General features: G+C 45.3%; 1 protein-coding gene across 3 annotated transcripts in view; it reads left to right on the plus strand.

The window, feature by feature from the left end:
* The first annotated feature begins 509 nt into the window (after positions 1–509).
* DUSP16 (dual specificity phosphatase 16) overlaps positions 510–24,670 on the plus strand; it is a 57,750-nt gene continuing 33,589 nt past the window's right edge. Inside the window, exons 1-3 of one of the 3 annotated variants that reach the window (XM_068277305.1) lie at positions 510–629; positions 4,856–4,979; positions 8,125–8,220. The gene's annotated coding sequence lies outside the window, so the exon portion shown is untranslated. The remainder of the gene's footprint in view (positions 630–4,855; positions 4,980–8,124; positions 8,221–24,670) is intronic. The other 2 variants (XM_068277304.1, XM_068277306.1) reach the window with 2 other exon arrangements.

Consider the following 24,670-nt stretch of genomic DNA (forward strand, 5'->3'; position numbering starts at 1 on the left):
GCTTCACAGATGGTGAATCGATTTCATGCTGAAATCGATTCACAATCTGTTTGCAGTAAGGCAGCTATACGATCCCCTCTCTGATCAGATTCAATCAGAGAGGGATCTATCTGTTGGTCGATCTTATGGCAAATCGACCAGTGTATGGCCACGGACAGGAACGATGGGAATCGACGGGAACGATCGATTTCTGCTGGAAATCGATCGTTTGGTCAGCGTTTGCGTGACGATTTCACAGCCGATTCGATCACAGTGATCAAATGGGCTGTGTATCGGCGGGAACATCGGTAGGTGTATGGGCCCCTTAATTGCAATCAACACCAGACATCCCATCGTTTTGCTGCACGATTCACATTCTCGTCTCTGCACTCTTTCAGTACATCGATCGCAAATCGCTCTGTGTGTGTGGCGGATCTAATTGGCAATTTCGTGCGCGGTTCTCTCCGGGACTCCCTGGGTGACGTCATGCCTCCGCCCCGTCGATGACGCACGTTCCCAGTCCCGCCTGGGTCCCACCCCCATTCCGGATTGGCTGGCGGTGACGTCATGCGGCTCTTCTTCCCGGTGAGGTCATCGCAGCCACCCGGAGGACGGTGACCCGACTGCGAGGCCCGAACACCCGAGAGCGGGTAAGTACCGAAAGTGACGTCACTGTCCTAGGTTTAGGGCAACTTAAGTGCCCGAGAAGGCAGCTGTCATTCAGCACCTTCCCTCCCCCCCCACCTGTCATGCTTCCCCACTCTACACGCCACCGGTGGGCATCTGTCCCTCCCCACAACTATCTGCTGCTCAGCTCCAAACGACTCTTCTCAAACTTCCGTTATACCCCACTATTTGCCCCTGTCCTGCAACTACTCATCTGCTGCCCCTCCCCCTTTAAACTTTCCCCTAACTGCTTCACTAGTATTGCCTCTACTCATTCTCCCACCTTTTCCATGTCTATCTCTCTTAATTCCAATTACTTGTCCCATTATGTCAACATCCTCTTTAACCTCCCCCCCCCTCTTTCCCAATCATTGCCCTCTGACCCCCCCCCCCTTCATGCCCAAATATCTGTTGTACTTCTGCCCCTTTATCCCATCTATCTGCCCCTCCTCTGCTTGCTGTTTCCTCATGTCTCTGCTTTTACTGCCCCCCAACCCCTTTTCCCTGCTAACCCTCATATCTGCCCCACTATTGCCCTTCACCCTCCTTACCACTCATTACCTTCATATCTGCCTAGCTGCAGTTATTTAACTTTTTTCTTTCTACCATATATGCCCTACTAGTGGTGCTCCACTCTGTAATTTACATTTTCCTCTCCCTCCTTCCCTCGGCTTGTCAAATGCCTCTTTTATTGTATTCTTCTTCAGAAGTGCTTTGTGCTTTTGGTCTACCTGTGATGTATCTGTCCTGTCATCTGTTCTGTGGTCCTTTCTGCCTGTTTGCCATTATTTTTGCCCACTCTCCTTTACTACCCCCTTTCTACTTACCCCTGTGCTTGTTACTCTCCCTACCTGCCTGTGTATGTATGTGTTTTTCTCTCTCTCTCGCTCGCTTGTCTCCTTTACCCCTTATCTGGCCCTCTTTAATATCTATGCATGCCCTTGCCCACTACAGTGAAATTGCATCCACATTATTATTATTATTATTATTATTATTATTATTATTATTATTATTATTACTATATTCTGCAGTGTAGACTAGAGCTTGTATTTGTTTATTTTTTAATGCTGACTTTGTTTCCACTGAGGACTGACCGCAGTTCTAATTTACCCAGTGTTTGAGCTGGTGTTCCTCATGGGAAGAATTCATTGTGACTTTGGGGCTTTATTGACCCCCCCCCCTCCCCCCCCCCCCAAATGGTGAACTTGCTTCAGAAGTAAAGAGAGTGTTTGGGGAAAATGGACAGTAGCCCCTTTGTAGAGCCCATCATTTGTCAGAATGTCAGGTTCCTCAACTGCGGATCACCTGCTTACTTGGGGAAGTGCTATTGGCTTGTTGTGTAGTTTTAGTGGCTCATGAGTGTAACATGTTGGATTAGGTTGGACTTGGACTATTTTAGCGGCACTGCGTACATTTAGTATGTATAGAGTATGCCGTATATAGCATACGTTGCTGCGTGATGATGCCTTGGTATCATTTTACCTCCATTCGTTGCCTTTAATAACTGTCAGCTGTTCCTGTCCACTAGAATGCAGTGATCCCTTGCTGTACATGTAAGCAGTGTTCCAACAATGGTGAAATTCCCCTACACTGCTGTCTGGAAACAGTGACACTGGCGGAATCTTCTTATATTGCTGGTGTAATGTCTGATTGCGTTGCCTGGAAGCTTCCTTCCACACTGAGTAGCACGCATTCTCAGTGTGAAGTTAATGATGCTGCTAGAGGTAAAATGCTAAATATCTTCACATCCACACCTCTAACACTCTCCAAATTTTCAGGGTAGGGAGGGGACCCCCCGAACTACCTCTATACCAAATTGCAGCCCCCGAGACCCGCTGGTTCAGGAGATAGATTACAGAAACCTATCTTGGGAACTAGCGGGTCTCGGGGGCTGCAATTTGGCATAGAGGTCGTTCTGGGGGTTCCCTCTCTACCCTGAAAATTTGGGGAGTGTAAGAGGTGTGGTTGCGGAGATATTTAGTATTTTACCACCAGCAGCATCATTCAATAGGAAATGTGGCCGCACAGTCTCCTACTGCGCATGCGGGGCAGCGCAAATCAACAGGCAGCGTAATTAGACACAACACCGGCCTGGAGACAGTGATGGTGGGGGAAATCCTCTTATACTGCTAGCCTGGAGATGGTGACAACAGCCAGATCCTCCTAGATTGCTAGCCTGGAAAGGGTGACCCCAGCAAGATCCTCCTACATTGCTAGCCTGGAAAGGGTGACCCCAGCAAGATCCTCCTACATTGCTAGCCTGGAAAGGGTGACACCAGCAATATCCTCCTATGTCGATAGCCTGGAAAGGGTGACACCAACAAGATCTTCCTACATCGATAGCCTGGAAAGGGTGACACCAACAAGATCTTCCTACATCGATCGCCTGGAGATGGTGACACCAGTTGAATTATCCTACTCTCATGGCCTTGAGATGAATACACTAGTAGAGTCTCCATGTATTGCAGCCTGGAGATAGTTACACCAGTATAAACCTCCTACACTGCCAGCTTGGTAGTCGGGATCACCAGCAGAATCCTCCTATATTGCAGGCCTGGAGAAGGTGACATAACCTGCTGTCCTGGAGGTGGTGGATTCCTCCTATGTTGCCAGCCTAGAGATGGCGACACTGGCAGAATTCCGCACTGCCAGTCTGGAGATAGTGAAAATGGCATTAGCCTCACACACTCCAGGCCTGGAGATTGGGGCATAAGTAAAGTCTGCTTATAATCAGGCATGCGGAGTCAGTACAAAAATCATCCGATTCCTCAGTTTATGAAAGAAGTTGAAACCGGCACCATCCATGTACGAATAGTATAATTGCTCTTTATTAAGACACATAGTTACAGCAACGTTTCAGAGGGTGTACCTCCTTTCTCAAGCCATGCTACCTGTCTTAATGCTTATCACAAACATGCCTTTTATGTAGTATCCAACATGGGTAATCAACCAATCCCTACAACTCGCCAATTCAAATGCAGCAGTCCCCTTACAGCCCACTATGCGGACCTGATGGGAAACTTTTCACCTCATATGCTAGTAGGGGTGAGGGTGGACCACCCTCTGAAGTTGGCCTGTGGTGGAGAGAGGTAGGAGGAAGCTGCTGCATGGCACACCCCTACCTCCACCTCTGGAGAGATGCAGCTCTAAGATGGTGACCTCACCTTATCGCTGCCCACTGGAGGCAGGCCTGATGGGAAACGGCTGCTGACGTGTGGCAACTGCAGCGCCACCCCCGCCTCTCGCCAACAACTCAACAGAGAGATGGAATGAAATAGCATGGCTTGAGAAAGGAGATACACCCTCGAAAACGTTGCTGTAATTATGTGCGATACCTGTCTTAATAAAGAGCAATAATACTATTCATACATGGATGGTGCCGGTTTCAACTTCTTTCAAATGATGAATGGTTCATGGTGCTGCTGAACCAACAGACCAGGCATATCAGAGCTATACACAGGTGTGCATCCTGCTTCAATTTGTGCCACTTGACTCCTCCGTTTATGAAACCACCAACTCCAGGTACCTAAAATTGCGCCAACTCCTTTGACTCTGAATCAGCATATTATAATGAAGCCTGGAGATGGTGACACCAGCAGAAACCTCGTACACTGCCAGCGTGGGGATAGCGACACAAGCAGAACGCTACTATTTTGAAGGCCTGAAGATGGTCACCCTGGCTGAATCTTCCTATACTGTGAGCCTGGAGACTGACACCAATGAAATCTCTTACCCTGTCAGCCTGGGGATGGTAAATCTTCCTTCTTTGCTGGCCAGGAGATGGTGACACCAGTGGAATCCTCCTTCACTGCTGGTTTGGGTATGGTAACACCAGTGGGATCCTCCTTTACTGCTTGCCTGGGGAAAATTACGCTCATTAGCTGCAGGCTCCTAGATGTTAACCATAGCACGTCCAACTTTTGGCGCATCATCTTTTTACAAAGCAGAATTCACATTAATGTGAAAAGTGCCAATAACTTCAAGTAATCAGAACTTCTATAAATGTGGAATACCTGCACTTTTCTGCTAAAGAGGTTTTTGGCAGCTTTATAAATGGCCCCCTGAAATATATAACATGAAGGTGACCTCAGAAAGAAAGCTATCTTCCACTGCACAACTCAACTAACTTCCTGCTCAGCAATTTCATAAAGGAACATTAGGCATATTTTCAAGCCTAATATGGTAGCTAAATGGTTATAAATGTTCCTAGGCTAGAAGACTACGCGTGGCCAGGCCTGTCGCCGAAAACGAACTAGCTGGTGGCGTGGGGCAGGCGGATCCTCGAGTGACTGCGAAGGCACGGGATGTCTGCAGGGGGCTGGTAGAAGCCCCAGGTGAGTAAAACTGATTTTTTTTTTTTTTTTTAATGACAGGCTTAAGTGTCACGTTAAGGGACCACCCTGCAGTGTTAGTGAGTTTTGCCCAAGAACTCCTTACTGAACTTAGCACAGTGAAGGAAAGAGGCGCCCTGGTGTAATAAAAGCGTCTAAAAACAGCTTAAAAACAAAAGGTAATATGAGGTAGTTTACCTCAAATGACAATCTCTGTAATTTATACAAAAGATTTTTATTAGCACAGGCAACGCGTTTCACGGGTCTCAGCCTGCTTCATCAGGCCAATAGCAGTGCCAAATAAAGAAAATCATTCAGCATAGGGAGTCCTTACTGAACTGACCCTAACCAGGATTTGAACCCTGGTCTCACATGTCAAAGGCAGAACCCTAAAGGGACCCTGAACAGTACTATAAATCAGGCAAATTAACTAACTTAGGGCTTCCTCCAGCCTCTCGTAGTCAGTCAGTGAAGTCCCTCGGTATCCTCCTGGCTCCCTCCGTTCTGCCCCCGGTGGTCCCATTAGAACGGTGATTTTGACTGAAGTCGTGGGTCACTGCGCAAGTGCGGCACCTCTGTGCGTCCATTACCGTAAGTGTTCTGCGCACGCGCGGTTCTTAAAAGAATAACCTGCGCATGCGCTGAACTCCTACGATGATGCATCAGTGAGACAGGTATGCAGAGGGGCTGCACTTGCGCAGTGGCCCACAACTTCGGTCGAAATCGCCGCTCTAGTGGAGCTGCCGGGGGCAGAACGGAGGGAGCACAGAGGACGCAGAGGGACCTCACCCACCAGTTACTGTGTATCTGATGTGTACACAGGAATCTTATGTATACATAATAAATAACATCTCTGCTGTAAGAATAAGGCCTGATGTGTGTTTGCATGTATTGCTGTATGTCTCCCCTAAATATTGTCTGTAATCTAAACTAATGTCCAGCGCTGTGAAATATGTTGGTGCTTTATTAATACAATAAATAAATGTGTAGTTGTGTCACTATTTGTGTGCAAATGTATGCACTCCCTTTGCTCATGAAATCAATTTATATTGATATGTTGTTACATTTGGTGTTGGGTTGGTGACTACAAATCAAGTGATACAGTCATACTATACTTTACATGTGCACTCCCCGCAGAGTTGTTGTGAATCCACTGAGAATGATGTTGTGCACATTGAATGAGGAAGTGAAGGAGGTGTTGTCGATCACCTGTGAAACTGGTTCAGATCTTGCAGGAAGAATGTGTGAGGCCTGGAACCCACTAGAAAGTGCAAAACGCTATCGCAATCACTAGCGATTTGTGATCGCGTCTTTGCAAACTACTTTGGGAGCAATTTCCCTGCTCCTATACGATTCATTAGAATGGAAACGCTCCCAAAATGCTGCATGTCCTGCGAATATGATTTCCTTAATCGCTCTAGAGGAATCTGTCCCATCCATTTACATTGGCAGAACGTTTAGGGGAATCGCTAGCGAATGAAAGCGCTCCCTAAATGCTCAAAAAAATGCTCTAGTGGGTTCCAGGCCTAATAGAGGAAGAATCTCCTCATTCTCCTGCAGAGCTATGTACTTAGATTGGTCTTTGTGCCCCCTCTACAAGTAGGCTTACTGTGTACTAGTTTTGATTTCTATTAAACCGCTACGTTACAGCTATGTCGTAAGTTTTTAGTTAAAATGCATCTCTGGTGTACATAACCGAACACAGAGGTATCCTAATGCTTAAAAGTTAGAATGTCCCATCACATTGTCAGTTTAGTAAGAGTCACTGGAACCCTGTATCGGCTGGATTCCGGTGCTCAGATTTGCAACCTTTGCAGAAAAAGGCCCTGGCTTTTTCTATATCAGATATAGAAAAGGCAGATGCCTTTTTCTACAAGGTGGCAGGACTACACGCTGTAACCAACCTGATTTGGGCTCCGATGAATCTTATTATACAAGCAACATGCTGGGGCATTCTTGTTCGCAATGACAGGCCACGGTGGGCAACAGGGTAGAGTGTCAGCTTCCTGGCCAGAAGCTTTTTGTTCCCAAAAGCAGATGCCATCTTAATTTAGCTTAAAGGGAACCTTAACTGAACGGGGGGTAAAGAGTTTCAATTACCGGGGGCTATTACCAGCCCCCTGCAGCAGTCCTGTGCCCTCGGCGCCGCTCTGGAATCCTCCAGTCCCCCGCTGTCACTTAGTTTCGATTTGACGACTCACCAGTCGGCCGGCCGCCATGCGTATTATTGGATGCATTCCCTACTGCAATTAGCGCTGTTGCGGACCGCTTCAGGATTCGGCGTACGCTTAACTACGCCCCTGAATCCTGAAGTGGATTGCACCCGTTCCATGTCAGTTCACGGAGCGTGTCTCCGTGAACACCCTGCGAGCCGCCAATCGCGGCTCGCAGGGTAAATGTAAACACACGGGGAAGATCTTCCCCGGTGTTTACATATATACGGCGCTGCTGCACAGCAGCGCCGTAGAGGAGATCGGCGATCCCCGGCCTCTGATTCGCCGGGGACCGCCGGCACCTGATAGGCTGAAGCCTATCCTATCCGGCGCAGGACGGAACTCCGTCCTGCGCTGCTCACAGAGGGAGGGAAGGGAAAGGAGGCCAGGAAGCGCTGCAGAGGGGGGCTTTGAAGAGCCCCCGCAAGCGCAAGCAGCCGGCGGCGATCAGACCCCCCCAGCAGGACATCCCCCTAGTGGGGAAAAAAGGGGGGAAGTCTGATCGCCCTGGCTGCTAGCTGATCGGTGCTGCGGGCTGGAGAGCCCACGCAGCACCGATCAGGAAAACCACCCCCTGGCACAGAAGTGGTTAAAATTCCTAAGCTTTGGCAGTGATTAAATGCTTTTTATGTTATATACTTTGAATCAACAAAATATGTTATTGGAGGAGTCGGTGAAATCATGAACTGAGGAGTTGGATGACTTTTGTACCGACTCCACAGCCCTGCTTGTTTTAGGTGTGTGATTCAGACACTACAGCAGTCAAAGATCCGCAGGGATGACTGATATTGTTTATAAGGAAACCATTATGGCCGCCTCCATATTCCTCTCAATTTAAGGGTTCTTTCAAGCCTGATGATAGGCTGAGTATTTTTGTTTGTTACACCTTCACCAGTTTCAGATAATATGTGAATTTTTACTTTTTTTCTTTGCAGTGGGATACCCAGAGGAATAATCAGATAAGGTGCATTATTAGCTCCGTTGCAGGGCACCAAATGGCACAACTTGTCATTGACTAAATTTTGGTTTTGGTGAGTTTTGAGACCTTGTTGAAAAATTGTTGCTTATGGTATTTTACTTGTGCAGGAATAATGTGAAGAACTGCTTACTCTTCCATGTTCTCTGTCCCTGTACCGCGGCTCAAAGTAGTAGCTAATGTGATGTCACATGTTCCTAGATGCTGCAATGGATGCTGGGAGATGTAGTCCATTAATGGGATTACATGTCCCACTTCTTAAAGGACAACTGAAGAGAGGGAAATGGAGGCTGCCATTTTTATTTCCTTTTAATTAATACCAGCTGCCTGGCAGCCCTGCTGGTCTATTTGGCTGCAGAGACTTCTGAATAACACCAGAAACAAGCATGCAGCTAATCTTGTCAGATCTGACAATAATGTCAGAAACACCTGATCTGCTGTATGCTTGTTCAGGGGCTATGGCTAAAAGTATTAGAGGCATAGGATCAGCAGGACTGCCAGACAACTGGTATTGCTTAAAAGGAAATAAATATGGCAGCCTCCATAGCCCTCTCACTACAGTTGCCCTTTAATGTAAAACATCAGCCAACATGCATTGCAGGGACACGTGACATCACAATGGATACTCTGAACTGCTACAGCTGGGGCAAAGAAGATGGAGGAGCGCATATAGACTAGTGGAAGGGGGGTATTAACCACCCTGGCGTTCTGATTAAATCGCCAGGGTGGCTGCGGGAGGGTTTTTTTTAAATAAAAAAAAAAACTATTTCATGCAGCCAACTGAAAGTTGGCTGCATGAAAGCCCACTAGAGGGCACTCCGGAGGCATTCTTCCGATCGCCTCCGGCGCCCATAATAAACAAGGAAGGCCGCAATGAGCGGCCTTCCTTGTTTTGCTTACATCGTCGCCATAGCGACGAGCGGAGTGACGTCATGGACGTCAGCCGACGTCCTGACGTCAGCCGCCTCCGATCCAGCCCTTAGCGCTGGCCGGAACTGTTTGTTCCGGCTACGCTGGGCTCGGGCGGCTGGGGGGACCCTCTTTCGCCGCTGCACGCGGCGGATCGCCGCGCTGTAGCGGCGATCAGGCAGCACACGCGGCTGGCAAAGCGCCGGCTGCGTGTGCTGCTTTTTATTTCATTAAAATCGGCCCAGCAGGGCCTGAGCGGCAGCCGCTGGCGGTGTTGGACGAGCTGAGCTCGTCCAGACCGCTCAGCTGGTTAAAGGGAACCTAAACTGAGAAAGATATGGATTTTTCCTTTTTAAATTGTAAATTAGTATTGTCTCTAATACATTTAGCCACAGCCCCTCAGGAAGCATGCAGATCAGGTGCTCTGACTGAAGTCAGACTGGATTAGCTGCATGCTTGTTTCAGGTGTGTGGTTCAGCCTGCAGCAATAGAGTCAACAGGATGCCAGGCAACTGGTATTGTTTAAAAGGAAACATCCATATCCCTCTCAGTTTAGGTTCCCTTTAAACAATTTATGAACCTTCCTAGCTCCCTTTAGTGGGAGGTTTATTTGATATATTTGCTAAATAATGCAGTGGGTCATTTGATATGAATTTTTTTTTTTAAGCAAGGAGCTCAGTTAGCTTTACGCTATATAGAGATTATATTTGTCGCTTGAGATGGTTAAGCATGATCATCTTGGGTGAACGTTTAGTAGTACAAGTACAGATGTCCTTGATGTTGTATAGCAATCCACAATACTGTATTTCTAAATGATTGACACAAATGATCGGTGGTGTTTGTCCCCTTCTGCTGTAACCAGGAAACTTGTCCATACAGATATAGATGGTAAAGCTGTCACCTGAAACCATCACCAACAATTGTTTTTGATGACCATCATTCAGCATTTAATTCTTTAGCTTGTGCTGTTTATGTACTTGTTTTCATTTTAAAAGTCTTCAATACTGGCTTCCATTCATTGTCAATTAGGGATTTGCGTCTTTCACAAGGCAGACGAAACCATGTGCTTCTTGTTACGCAAAGTGCTACAACAGAGTCATTAATAGAACTCTTGTTTACAGGAAGCTCCTCATTCACATGACTCTGCTCTGTGCTGTTATTTAGAACTGGGAACTGTTGGCTTTAAAGTGAAACTCTACTTCCATTGAAAATTGCTATAAACGTATAACAGTGCTCCACAAGGCTTTTTGCAATTTAGTCAGCTAAGAATTCCCCAAATTTCCTGAAGCCGATTATAACTCTGCTTTGCCAGTGTGGAAGCTGTGTTGTTTCCTTTAAGGTGGCCATACATCTCTCGACTTGGCCAATTGACCATCTGAATGTCACCCCACCACCACCACCACCTCATTTATACATTACCTGTCCTATGACACCCATTGTGTGATGCCCATCCGTCTTTGGAATCCTGCCCCTCCATTAGCGCTATACACTCCACTGTCATATAACGCGTGACTCGTGTGTGATGACACGTGTTCCACTTGCTATACCCCAGTGGCATGTATAGCGCTAATGGAGGAGCGGAATTCTGAAGACTGGTGGGCAACATAGGGCAGGTAATGTATAGATGCGCACATAGGGGGAACAATGTACAGTGGCTTGCAAAAGTATTCGGCCCCCTTGAAGTTTTCCACATTTTGTCACATTACTGCCACAAACATGAATCAATTTTATTGGAATTCCACGTGAAAGACCAATACAAAGTGGTGTACACGTGAGAAGTGGAACGAAAATCATACAAGATTCCAAACATTTTTTACAAATAACTGCAAAGTGGGGTGTGCGTAATTATTCAGCCCCGAGTCAATACTTTGTAGAACCACCTTTTGCTGCAATTACAGCTGCCAGTCTTTTAGGGTATGTCTCTACCAGCTTTGCACATCTAGAGACTGAAATCCTTGCCCATTCTTCTTTGCAAAACGTCTCCAGCTCAGTCGGATTAGATGGACATCGTTTGTGAACAGCAGTTTTCAGATCTTGCCACAGATTCTCGATTGGATTTAGATCTGGACTTTGACTGGGCCATTCTAACACATGGATATGTTTTGTTTTAAACCATTCCATTGTTGCCCTGGCTTTATATTTAGGGTCGTTGTCCTGCTGGAACCTCTGCCCCAGTCTCAAGTATTTTGCAGACTCCAAGAGGTTTTCTTCCAAGATTAACCCTGTATTTGGCTCCATCCATCTTCCCATCAACTCTGACCAGCTTCCCTGTCCCTACTGAAGAGAAGCACTCCCAGAGCATGATGCTGCCACCACCATATTTGACAGTGGGATGGTGTGTTCAGAGTGATGTGCAGTGTTAGTTTTCCGCCACACATAGCGTTTTGCATTTTGGCCAGAGTTCCATTTTGGTCTCATCTGACCAGAGCACCTTCTTCCACATGTTTGCTGTGTCCCCCACAAGGCTTGCGGCAAACTGCAAACGGGACTTCTTATGCTTTTCTGTTAACAATGACTTTCTTCTTGCCACTCTTCCATAAAGGCCAACTTTGTGTATTGCACGACTAATAGTTGTCCTATGGACAGATTCCCCCACCTGAGCTGTAGATCTCTGCAGCTCGTCCAGAGTCACCATGGGCCTCTTGACAGAATTTCTGATCAGCGCTCTCCTTGTTTGGCCTGTGAGTTTAAGTGGACGGCCTTGTCTTGGTAGGTTTACAGTTTTGCCATACTCCTTCCATTTCTGAATGATCGCTTGAACAGTGCTCCGTGGGATGTTCAAGGCTTTGGAAATATTTTTGTTGCCTAAGCCTGCTTTAAATTTCTCTAACTTTATTTCTGACCTGTCTGGTGTGTTCTTTGGACTTCATGGTGTTGTTGCTCCCAATATTCTCTTAGACAACCTCTGAGGCCGTCACAGAGCAGCTGTATTTGTACTGACATTAGATTACACACAGGTGCCCTCTATTTAGTCATTAGCACTCATCAGGCAATGTCTATGGGCAACTGACTGCACTCAGACCAAAGGGGGCTGAATAATTACACACACCCCACTTTGCAGTTATTTATTTGTAAAAAATGTTTGGAATCATGTATGATTTTCGTTCCACTTCTCACGTGTACACCACTTTGTATTGGTCTTTCACGTGGAATTCCAATAAAATTGATTCATGTTTGTGGCAGTAATCTGACAAAATGTGGAAAACTTCAAGGGGGCCGAATACTTTTGAAAGCCACTGTATACACTAGAGGGCAGCAGTGAGAAGGCTGAGGTTTCATGCTGAAATTGATCAGGAATCAGCCTGTAGCGTATGGGCAGCAGACGGATCTCTATCTAATCAGATGGGATCAGAGAGAGATTTGTCTCTTGGTCAAATCTGCCCATCATCATTAGAAATATGGGCACCTTTATTTTCTGTACCCAGGACTAGGCATGGTCAATGAGATGCAAATACTTCCTAGTTGATGCATGGTTCTGCAAATTTTGTAGCCAAATTTATGTAGCTTAAAAATTGACCAATCATATCTTGCCAAGGTCTTTCTGAACTTGAGATTTCCCTCCCAGAATCCATCTTATGTACCTGGCTCTCCAGCAGGCTCCTACTGCCTGGTTTTCTTAATGTACATCTGAATCAAGGGGAAAAAAATACTAAATGAAACCCATGGTGTAATTGATTACCTCTTCCTGATACTGTTCATTGCCTTCAGAGTCCCTCCTGTTCCCTGTGCCCGGTCCTCTTGCGCATGCACAGTGAGAGAAAGCACTTGTAACAAACTCCTACTTTTGCTGTGCACTCAGTTCTGAATCATTTGAGGCAAACTTCCGAAGTATTTGACGGAGTGATCCAGTTGAACACTTTGACTGGAAGATGTAAAGACTACATCTCCTGGCATGCACCAGCTGCCGGGCACGCTACATCTCCCTGTATGCTCTAGCAGCTGTGAACGCGCTTGAGTCGCAGGGACTTTGAACTGCGTCTGTGTGGCAGTGACTGCTGCAAGATAGATGCCCTCTTGGAGACTTAAAGTAAACCTCCAGACTAAAAATCTACTCAGCAGCACTGAAAAGGCTTGGTGTTTCTTTAACAGTTTCACAGCATCAGAACTTTGTTTTTCTTACCCAAACCTCATTTTTAGCTGCACAGAAGCTAAGCTTCGCCCCATCAAAGAAATTTGCCCGGGCATTTTCCCCTGATGCTGTACAACGCATGATGGGATTTCTGATTCTGTTCTCCTTCTGCTGTTTTGGCGCAATTTTTTTCCCCTTTTTTATTTGAGATTTGAAGCCTAGCATGCGCAGCTGGGAGGGGGATCAGGACACAGGACAGTTGGAACTGTGTTTCATGCTCCCTGTCACAAAGATGGCTGCCCCCATGAAATCACAAATATTTTCCTGTTCTTTTTAAAACAGGGTGGGTAAGAGCTTATATTATAGGATACCTACCGTATCTATTTTAATTAACATAACTAGTGTAACTTAAAGGGGCACTATGGCGAAAAATTGTAAAATTTAAAAAATGTGCTAACAGACAATTAGGAAGTATATTTTTTCCAGAGTAAAATGAGCAATAAATTACTTTTCTCCTATGTTGCTGTCACTTACAGTCAGTAGTAGAAATCTGACAGAAGTGACAGGTTTTGGACTAGTCCATCTCTTTACAGGGGATTCTCAGGGATTTATTTATTTTCAAGAGCACTTAGTGAATGGCAGCTGCTCTGTCCAACTGCCAAAAAACTGTGTAGGGAGCAGGGAAGCTGGCCAGCATCATTGTTTAAATGCTTTTTAGGGAATATCTGTATAAAGAATAAGAGCCTTGCTGAGAATCCCCTATGAAGAGATAGACTAGTTCAAAACCTGTCACTTCTGTCAGATTTCTACTACCTACTGTAAGTGACAGCAACATGGGAGAAAAGTAATTTATGGCTCATTTTACTCTGGAAAAATTGTACTTCTTATTTGTCTATGTTTGCACATATTTTAAATTTTTCGCCATAGTGCCCCTTTAATGACAGTATGTACGGTATGTTTAGGCTGCAGTTCCTCTTTAAATGCGGGGATTTTAACGCTGCCCACCTACCCAAAGAATCTAGCGTGTATATAGCTGCCCTCTGTTATCAATCCAGATCACAAAATGAAGCCACTCAACCGTGCACCACCCTGTTGTCTCTTCTCAATTGACAGTACACACTGCACGGCTACAGACGAGAATTATGTCTGTACAGTGCTCATAACCCATAATGTCACCCTGAGAATCTAGTAATAATCATTAAGGGTGATGTAAATCCAACATGTGTATGGGGCTTTAGCTTGATCATTCTGAATCTAGTTAAGTCCCATCCATTCTGTGAAAACACTGGAGCGTTAGAGGGAATGTGTACAGTGCAGTCCTATAACAAGAATCTGCATCCTATCCATACCCAAGCAAGATTGTGAAAATCCTCAGATCTGCTGCAGTGGATTATATAAACACACTTGCTTTATTCCAGCTGCAGTATTTCTCAAGTATTAGTCGCAGATAACCGATTGCCATGTGTGTTGCTGTGCTTCTAAGTTAATTCAGTTCTGCTGAGTTCCAGAGATATTCCCCCATTTCCCATGATCGCTATCACAGCTTGTTTACAGAAAGCAGCTAATTTTCTGCTGAATTTAGACTCCCTGGCTCTTTTTGTATAGCGACAGTAGTGGATGCATTCTGCCACTGGCTTCATTTAGGCTTTACATCTGTTTTGCTGTTTTGGGTATTTTAGCCTTGCAAGTATTCTGGCACACAAGGGGTTAAACCCCTTCCGGGGTGACATCATTTTTTGGTGTGATCGCAGCTGCAGTGATGGTGGGGAGGGGGGACCACTGGCTGTGGCGGGCTGCAAAGCCATGATGTCATGGCTTAGTTATGTTACATGTAATGGAAGGAAGGCTCTCTTCTCAATCAGCCAGAGTACAGCAGGATGAATTCCTTTGACTGCACACACGCGAGCTGCCCCCATAGTGCTACAAGAGCCCATCAAAGTCATCCTAGCATGCTGCATCTCCCCTGTCATCAATGTTGGCACTGAGGTGGCTTGTTACAGCTCCATACAGGCTCCTTTTGCCAATGGGGTTCATATAAAAAGTTTGTCTGCATTGACAGCCTCATAAAGCCAGACTCTCTTCCTCCTTACCTGCAACCAATAATTTCAGGCTTTATAAGTCTGAGAGAGAGTATAGGTCCCATGATATAACATAAAGAAGGGGATGATCTACATTTCAGAACACAGCATTCAAACCTCTCAGAGCTCTGACTGTACACTGGACTGTAAACCTCAAAGCAAATGGCTTTGTAGAACAAACAAATGTATATTTGTTCATAGCCTATATCACAGAAGGTTCCACAGAAAAAAAGTTTTTAATGTCGAAATTGACTTTATTATAAATAAAGTCAGTGGCATGTTTGTAGCGTTTGTCCACCTCCAATAAAAACAATTATTTTAATTATAAATAATTTTGAACTTGGCAGGTTACTGCTGGCGTATCCTCTTCTGTAAGAATTTCTGTCACTTTCAGTCCAAACAGGAAGTGTTCAATGTCTTTGAGAGTGACAGAGGCTACCACAACAACAAAAAATAAAACTTTATTTTTTATTTATTTTTGAATAACTAAAGAGGGAAGAATACCAAGCAATCTGTATTGCATAAGGGGACAATTCTTGTAATAGGTACAAAGACAGCAGTAACAACCCCCCCCCCTAAGCTTCTATTCCCTTTCTTCACAGACCAAAACTAGAATAAAGAACAAAATCCTGAAGTTGGTCTTTAAAAGAGGAACTGTCGCAAAAATCTTAAAATTTAAAACCCATACAAATAAGAAGCACATTTCGCCTAGAGTAAAATGAGCTATAAGTTAATTTTCTCCTATGTTGCTGTCACTTACAGTAGGTAGTAGAAATCTGACATTACAGACAGGTTTTGGGCTAGTCCATCTCTTCATGGGGGATTCTCAGCATGGCCTTTATTATTTATAAATACATTCGCTGAAAATGATTTATACAAAGATGCTGGCCAACCTCCCTGCTCACTGCACACTATTTTGGCAGTTGGACGGAGCAACTGCCATTCACTAAGTGCTTTTAAAAATAAAGAAAACCCTGAAAACCCACCTATGAGAAAATGGGCTAGTCCAAAATCTGTCGGTAATGTCAGATTTCTACTACTTACTGTGACAGCATCATAGGAGAAAAGTAATTTATGGCTCATTTTACTCTGGGAGAAATGTACTTCTTATTTGTATGTGTTTTATATTTTAAGATTTTCGTGACAGTTCCTCTTTAAGCAGAGGTGTTGTCAGAAGCAGGGGAGCCTCTAGGCATAGGCAGTACAGCCCATTGCCTGGAGTGCCATTGGTCCTGGGGACGCCATGTTGTTGGATTAAGCCACGCCCCCTGGATTAAGCCATGCCCATGACTAAGCCCCACCCGTAGGCGTTCTATTACTTGCTTCTGCTGCATCTGCTTAGTGTAAGTTGCAGGCAGCTGCCACTGTGTCCATCTGTGCCTTGTACATCATTTTTCCCCCTTTGTGCCTCCTTCTGTCCCTTTTGTGCCTCCTTCTGTCTCCTTGTGCCTCCTTCAGTCCCTTCTGCCATGTCTGACCCCCTGTTTGTCCTTCTGTCTCTTTTTTTGCCTCCTGTTTCCCTTTGTGCCTCCTTCTGTCTCCATGGGCCTCTTTCAGTGCCCCTGTGCCACCTCTGCCTCCTTATGTCCCCTTGTGCCTTTCTTTATCCCCCTGTGCTACCTTTGCCCCCCTGTTCCTCCTTCTGTCCTCATGTGCCTTCTTCTGTCTCCCTTTGTGCTTCATCAGTCCCCATGTGCCACCTCTGTCCCCCTGTGCCTCCTTCTGTGCCCCTTTGTGCCGCCTTCTGTGTCCCTGTGGCTCTCTGCCCCCCTCTTCCTCCTTCTGTCTCCCTGTGCCTCCTTACATCCCCCTCTGCCTTCTTCTGTCACCCTTGTGTTTCTTCTTCTTTCCCCCTGTTCCCCTTTGTGCCCCCTACTTTCTCCCCGTGCCTCTTTCTGCCCCCTTTGTGCTTTTTTTTTCTGTCCCCCATTGTGCCTCCTTCTGCCCCACTTTGTGCCTCCTTCAGTCCCCCTGTGTGCCTCCTTCTGGCCCTTACACCTTCTTCTGTCCCCCTGTTCCGCCCGCTGCCTTTCTGTGTACCTCCTTCTGTCCTCTTGTGCTTCCTTCTGTCCTCCTTTGTGTCTCATTCTGTTGCCCATTGTGCCTCCTTGTGTCCCCCTTTCTGTTCCCTTGTGCCTCCTTCTGTCCTCCTTTGTGAATTCTTCTGAACCTCATGCCTCCTTCTGTGCCTCCCTATGTCGCCCTGTGTGCTTTATTTCCTTATTCAGCCCCCCTGTGCCACCTACTGTTCCCCTTTGTGCTTCCTTCTGTCCCCCTTTGTGCCTCATGAAAGTGGAGCCCTGCCTATGTGTATTTTCTGGTGAAATTCTGCCGCAATAAGTGTAATTTCTGGTGATACGCTGCTGCATTACGATCATTTTCCGGTGATATGCTTCCGCAGTATATATCTTTACTGGTAAAATGGTGCAGCATTACGATTTTCTTTGAGTAAAAGACTGTGTGATTTATTTTCTATGTGTGTGTGTGGGGTGGGGGGCGTGCGCCACAGGTTTTCTCGCCTGGAGTGACAAAATGACTAGAGGCGCCCCTGGTCAGAAGCAGTATAAGTATGTTATTGATAATGCCTCATTTAGAAACATTTTAAGCAAGCATGAATTTAAGAACACAAACTCTCCCCCAACAGAGGACAATTTTATACTGAATTCCTAGACAAGCGATAACAGTGAATTGCTTATGGCTGCAGCTACAATGAACGCAGACTTCCTCCTTTCCTAAAAACGCCTCATGCGTGTTCACTACAGAGCAATGAGTGAAGCAGTTTCTTGCGAGACATTTTCACATGGGATTAATTATCGTGTGATTCATCGTTCTCATGCAATTTTCTTTTTCTTGCATGTAAGTATATGTGGAAAAAAGGAGAACTACTGCTTCAAATGTACTAATAATGTGAATCAAACACTGGCTTCTAAAGAGTAAACATCATGTCTGCTATGCTTTCCGTGCTACTGATCATCACATGGCTAGACAGAATGATCAATAGTTTGTAGCCTTTTGTAATGCCATAATGCTTTTTAGTGCTGGGGGGATTCCTTTGATCGGGTCACAAATACAGGGTTACACCACTCAGGCTTCTCATAGATAATGACAGATGCTGCCCCCTTCAACAAGTGGTTCATCACCTACCGATCACACATCAATCAGGTAATAGTTATCAGTGTACCACCTTGTGCATCTAAAGCCCTATCTACATGATACGATTCTTTGTGCAATTCGATTAGGATCCGATTTAAATCCGACATTTCCGATCGGGATTAAATTCAATTCAATTTGCCATTGTTTTGCAATGGCAAATCGAATTGAATCGAATCCCGATCGGAAATGTCGGATTTAATCAGAATGTAAATAGAATCGTAATCGAATCGCACAAAGAATCGTATCGTGTAGATTGGGCTTTAGGCCTTGAACCCACTAGCTGCACTTTTCTAAGTGCTTGTGACTTGTAAAGCGATTGCTAATGCAATGCTATGGAAGATTTATTTTTTTTAAATCACATCGCTCAAGTGGGATTACACACAATTAGCAAGAGCTTTTCAAATCACAAAGCGTTCAGAAAAGCACTGCTAGTGGGCTCCAGGCCTTAAAGAGGAACTGTAACGACAAAACATCCCCTGGGGGGTACTCACCTCGGGTGGGGGAAGCCTCCGGATCCTAATGAGGCTTCCCACGCCGTCCTCCATCTGTCAGGGGTCTCGCTGCAGCCCTCCGTGCAGCGGTGACGTAATATTTACCTTCCTGGCTCCTGCGCAGGCGCTCTGTCGGCTCCGAAGTAGGCGGAAATACCCGATCGCCGTCGAGTCTGCTCTACTGCGCAGGCGCAAGTTTCCGGCGCCTGCGCAGTAGAGCGGACCCGACGGAGATCGGGTATTTCCGTCTATTTCCGTGCCGAAAGCTGCCACAGCGCCCCCGCTGGAGCCAGCAAAGGTAAATATTGAAGCTACAGTTGGCTCTGTCGCCGGCTGTTCGGAGGGCTGCAGCGAGACCCCCGTGGGACAGAGGACGGCGTGGGAAGCCTCATTAGGATCAGGAGGCTTCCCCCACCCGAGGTGAGTACCCCCCAGGGGAGGTTTTTGTTGTTACAGAGTCTCTTTAATCAGATTTCATCAGAAATCTGAATACAAATTGATCACGTTATAATTCTCTCAAGCCTTGTTCTGCTCTATGCTGTTTGATCATCTGCCCACTCCACAAAATGTACCACCACACCTAATCACTGAGGATGGCCAATGACATCATTCAATATGTAGACTATTTACAAATCATTTCTATGCAGAATTTGCATAATAAGTTATAGGGAAATTCCACCTGTTGTTGAGCAAAAGCTTGGTGCTTTCTGATTGGCTTTATAGGTTGCAAGATTTACTGGCAAACCTTATTAAAGCTTGTTAGCTTTGTTCTTATGCACATAAAAATTATCCTGTCATTCTGCAGGGTTTCTCAGATCAGGCATAACGGTCATACACACTTGTCAGGTTGCTGATCGGAATGCGTTTTAAATGGATTAGTTTTTCATTTGTCAAAATGTTGTGCTTTTGCAGCATACAGCATACGTTTCCAGTCTGTTTAAACCTATGTCAAAAACGTGTCCTTCCTTCCTGTGTGTTTCTATTGGATAAAGAGGTCAGCAAAGAAGACCCTGAGGGGAGGAGCAGGCAGTAGGCAATCTGCTTTGGCAACACTTTTGTGTGCAAAAGTTCTCTGTGTAGAGGAGATCCGGTTTTGTGTTGTCATTCATTACCTCCGCGGGTATCCGGGTTCCGAGAAAATCTGCAAAATCCGGACTAAAACGGAGCCCATTGATCCGTGTGGTGTGTTTTTTGTTGTTGTTTTTTTTGTGTGGGAAGACGGATGCTATTTTTAACATTGGTATCCGTGGGTCTGTTTTTGTCCAGGGCAAAAAAAACTGAGCCACAGATACAGTTTTGAAACAAGTGTGAACCGACCCTATGGCCCCATTCACACTAGAGCGTTTTTCCGCAATTTCAGCAGAACGGTCAAACGCTAGCGCTTTAGTGTAATGAAACCCTACGGGCCCGTTCTTACAGTACTTGGGCGATTTGCACTAATTGCCGCGAAACGCAAATGCGTCGCCTGCACCATTTTCAGGCGATTTCCTGGCAATCCCGTTTCAGTGCTATAGAAGCGCTAAACGCAATCGCAGCAAAATCGCCACGGTGTTCAGTGATTTTTTTTCCGCGTGAAATCGTGGAAAAACTCCTGCAAAACTTGAAAACGCAGGTGTGAATGGGCCCTTAATGTAAAGCCTATAAAGCTAAAGATATATATATATATATATATATATATATATATATATATATATATATATATATATATATATATATATATATATATATATATATATATATATATATATTATTCTCTATCATTTATATACATCTATCTCATAGGTATCTCGGGGTATATCGCGCAGGAAGATTTCTCAGGCCCTGGTGGGCCGATTTGCATAACTTTTTTTTTTTTTTTTTGTTACACGCAGCTAGCACTTTGCTAGCTGCGTGTAACTTCCGATCGCCGCCGATCTGCTGCTACCCGCCGTGCCGCACAGCCCCCCCCCCGATCCTCCTGCGCAGCCTGGCCAATCAGTGCCAGGCAGCGCTGAGGGGTGGATCGGGACTCCGTCGCCATGACGACCGGGGAAGCCCAGCAGGAAATCCCGTTCTGAACGGAATTTCCTGCTTACTCTGATCGCCGAAGCCGATCGGAGTGGGTGGGGGGATGCCGCTGCACAGCGGCTATCATGTAGCGAGCCCAGGGCTCACTACATGATTTAAAAAAATAAAAATTTTTAAAAAAGTGCTGCGCCCCCTCTTGGGCGATGCAATTGTATCGCCCAGAGGGTTAAACTTTAACCGTTAAAGGACACCTGAAGTGAGAGGGATATGAGAACTGCCATATTTATTTCATTTTTAAACAATGCACATTGCCTGGTTGTTCTGCTGATCTTCTTTTAATATGTTTAGCCATAGATCCTAAATAAGCATGCAAATCAGATGTTTAACTGGATTTGCCGCATGCTTGTTTCAGGTGGGTGATTGAGACACTACTGATGCATGAAAGATCAGTAGGATAGCCAGGCAACTGGTATGGTTTGAAAGGAAATAAATATGGCAGCTTCCATATTCTTCATAGTTCAGGTATGCTTTAATTGTTAACTGCCTACAAATCCATTCACCGTACCTCACCTTCATACATCTCCGATCTCGTCCAGAGATACTCTCCAATCTGCTCTCTCCACTCCTCCAATACTCTACAGATGAGAAGAAAAGGAAACCAAGAGCCCAATATAGTGTAGTATGTACTGGTAATGGAAGATTTATAGAGTAATTCAAAATGTAATACAAACCAGGGTTACCATTAGGCAAGCACTGTCAAGGCAGGTGGGGAGATTGTCCTGACCCCACTCAGGATTAAGAAGTCACTCTGTAGTAGAAGAAGGAAGTGGGTACAACCCTCCACCTAGGGTGGACTCCATGTAGCAATAAGATGAGAGGCGCCAAAAGGATAAAAGGGACTAAATGAGCTTAAAAACCAATTTGGTAATAGAGGAGGCAGTGGTGGATTTACCCCCTGCAAGCAGAACACACAAGTGTAGATTTTCAGTCAAAAAACGTTTATTGGGTACTCCAAAATAAAGTGCAACGCGTTTCGCAGGTTAAACCTGCTTCCTCAGGCAATACAGATAGGAGTAAAAAAGCATCTGCTAGTAACATCAAAGCTGAGCGCCTCTGCTTTGATGTTACTAGCAGATGCTTTTTTTTACTCCTATCTGTATTGCAAAATCAAGCTAAGTATGCAAAATCAACGGCAGGAACGATCGAAGCCAGAATCAAGCATGTTGGAAATAGTCGAATCGATCCCGATCGAGCGGGAAAACGCATGGTGTGTACCCAGCATTACAGACCCATCTGTTCACCTTTGCTTGGTCTTTAAAGAGAATCTGTACTATCCGATTTTTGTACAATAAAAAACATACCAATTGAGTCACTGTGATCTCCTGGGTCCCTCTGTGCTGTTACTGCCGCTCCCCGCCACTATTCTGGCTTTCAATCGCCAGTTTTAGGCAGTGTTTACAAACAAAAAACATGGTCGCTAGCCAGAAAGTGGTGTGTGGTGTGTGTGTGTGTGTGTGTGTGTGTGTGTGTGTGTGTGTATGTATATATATATATATATATATATATATATATATATATATATATATATATATATATATATATATATATATATATATATATATATATATATATATATATATATATATATATATATATATATATATATTATATACACACTAATGTGTGTGTTTACATATTCGATCATGTTATAGTATACTACAAGTTTCCATTACATAGTGAATTATCTGCACTCCAGTCTGGGATTCTCACAGTTTCTCAGCATGAGACAGGCAGCTCCCTCCCTCCCCCCCCCCCCCCCCCCTACAAACTGCTAACACTGAGAGCAGAGAGTGAGGAGTAAACAAAGCATACAGAGCCTGCAGGGGGTGTGCGTGCATAACTTGTATTCATTACAACAGAGGCAGCCCATTCCTCCCTGGGTCTACAAAGCTTGACAAAGAGAAGAGTGGCCAGCTCCAGCGGCCATATTAGGAGAGGCAGGGGAGCCTGGGCTGTGGGATCGGGAGATTGCACTGCGGGGACGGGGCGGAACTGCACGGGGGCGTGGATGTCGTCCTCCGTGCATTTAAACATGATGCAGGTACTTCACCTTTTTTTGTTTGTTTTTGGCCTCGTAAGTCCTGAGATCTTGTCTGAAAACTGATGCAAACATCTCCTACGCTATCTGACCCCAAACTACAGTTTCTGTTGCTGCAGAAAGGCCTGGTGCACACCAAAAACCGCTAGCAGATCCGCAAAATGCTAGCAGATTTTGAAACGTTTTTTTCTTTTTCTGTAGCGTGTCAGCTAGCATTTTGCGGTTTTGGGAAGCGTTTTTTGGTGTAGTAGATTTTATGTATTGTTACAGTAAAGCTGTTACTGAACAGCTACTGTAACAAAAAACGCCTGGCAAACCGCTCTGAAGTGCCGTTTTTCAGAGCGGTTTGCGTTTTTCCTATAATTAACATTGAGGCAGAAACGCATCCGCAATCCAAAATCTGCAGCAGCCCGGGAGTATGCGTTTCTGCAAAACGCCTCCCGCTCTGGTGTGCAGCAGCCCATTGAGATACATTACCCTAGCGGATCCGCACCCGCAAGCGGATCGCAAACCGCAGCAGAACCGCTCTGGTGTGCACTAGGCCAAAGATCAAGTCAGAAATCCCTTCTCCAGCTTCACCTAGATAGCATGTGATTTTGTGTGCTTCAGCTTGACATTACCAAGGGAGGAGTCGGATCTTGGCATTACTTCCCCTCATCTGTCCTAGAGCGCCTAAATAAGTGGAGTTAATGAGCAGCGCACAAGGCTGGGATAGTCAACAAGGACACTCTTACTGAGCTCACCCAGGGTGGTGTTGTAAACCGGCATATAGGCCACAGACCATTAGCGTGGATTTGCAAAAGGCTACCTGGGCCGAATTTGTTTTAGCCAATGTGGACTGTTTAACTTGTGAGGATTAAGGGAGAACAGATGTTCTCAAAACAGTGTACACTATGAATTGCATGGCATTTGTACATCTGGTTTGGTTTTCTGTATTTTGGACGGTGGGCAGCTGTGTTTATTACACACCTGCCCCTGTGGCAGGCTTTAAAGGCTGCATGTTACATCTGGCTGTTAATAGTAGTTGTAGGATAAAGGCGCTCAGGTCTGTGCCCCTCGCTCTTGCTTTATTCTATTATTTTTCTATTATTTCTGGGAATTTCTCAGACAAAATAAGTCTGTTCCTTGTGTGAACACAGCTCAATGCTGGCCTCCTCCTTCCTCATCGTATGGGACTCCCGAGGCTGAATCTGAGCCAGGATCTGAGTCAGAGAAGGTCAACGCTCAGCCTTAACCCTCTGCTGCCTGCCTCCACTTTTCCTCCCAGAATTCTTGAGACTCTACATGAAACACTTTTGCTGCAAATGTCATTAGTGAACTTTTCCTGAATTTCAGAAATACATCTAGGTTTTGAGTATTCAGTCTAGTATCTGGTCTGTATAAAGTTTGTGATGGAAATGATAATAGGATTGCAGACCTTTCTTGTGTTTTTTTTTATATTGTACACTGTGTAATTCTTGGGAGTTTATTTTCCTGCACTCCTGTACTTTTTACAGAAGTGCAAACACTCAAAAATTGCAGCAGAACTGACCTTTGCAATAAGGAAAAATTGCATTGGACTAATGGGAACTTGCATTCATGGGTTATATACACGGTAGATCCAGTGTCCTTCCTTTTTTCGATTTGCAAAGTCCAGTAAATCACGTGTAGTGTAACTGTCTAATTCATCTGCCGATATATCAGTTCTTGTATTAACCTGA

This window comes from Hyperolius riggenbachi, chromosome 3 (assembly GCF_040937935.1).
Source record: "Hyperolius riggenbachi isolate aHypRig1 chromosome 3, aHypRig1.pri, whole genome shotgun sequence".
NCBI classification, from domain to species: Eukaryota; Metazoa; Chordata; class Amphibia; order Anura; family Hyperoliidae; genus Hyperolius; species Hyperolius riggenbachi.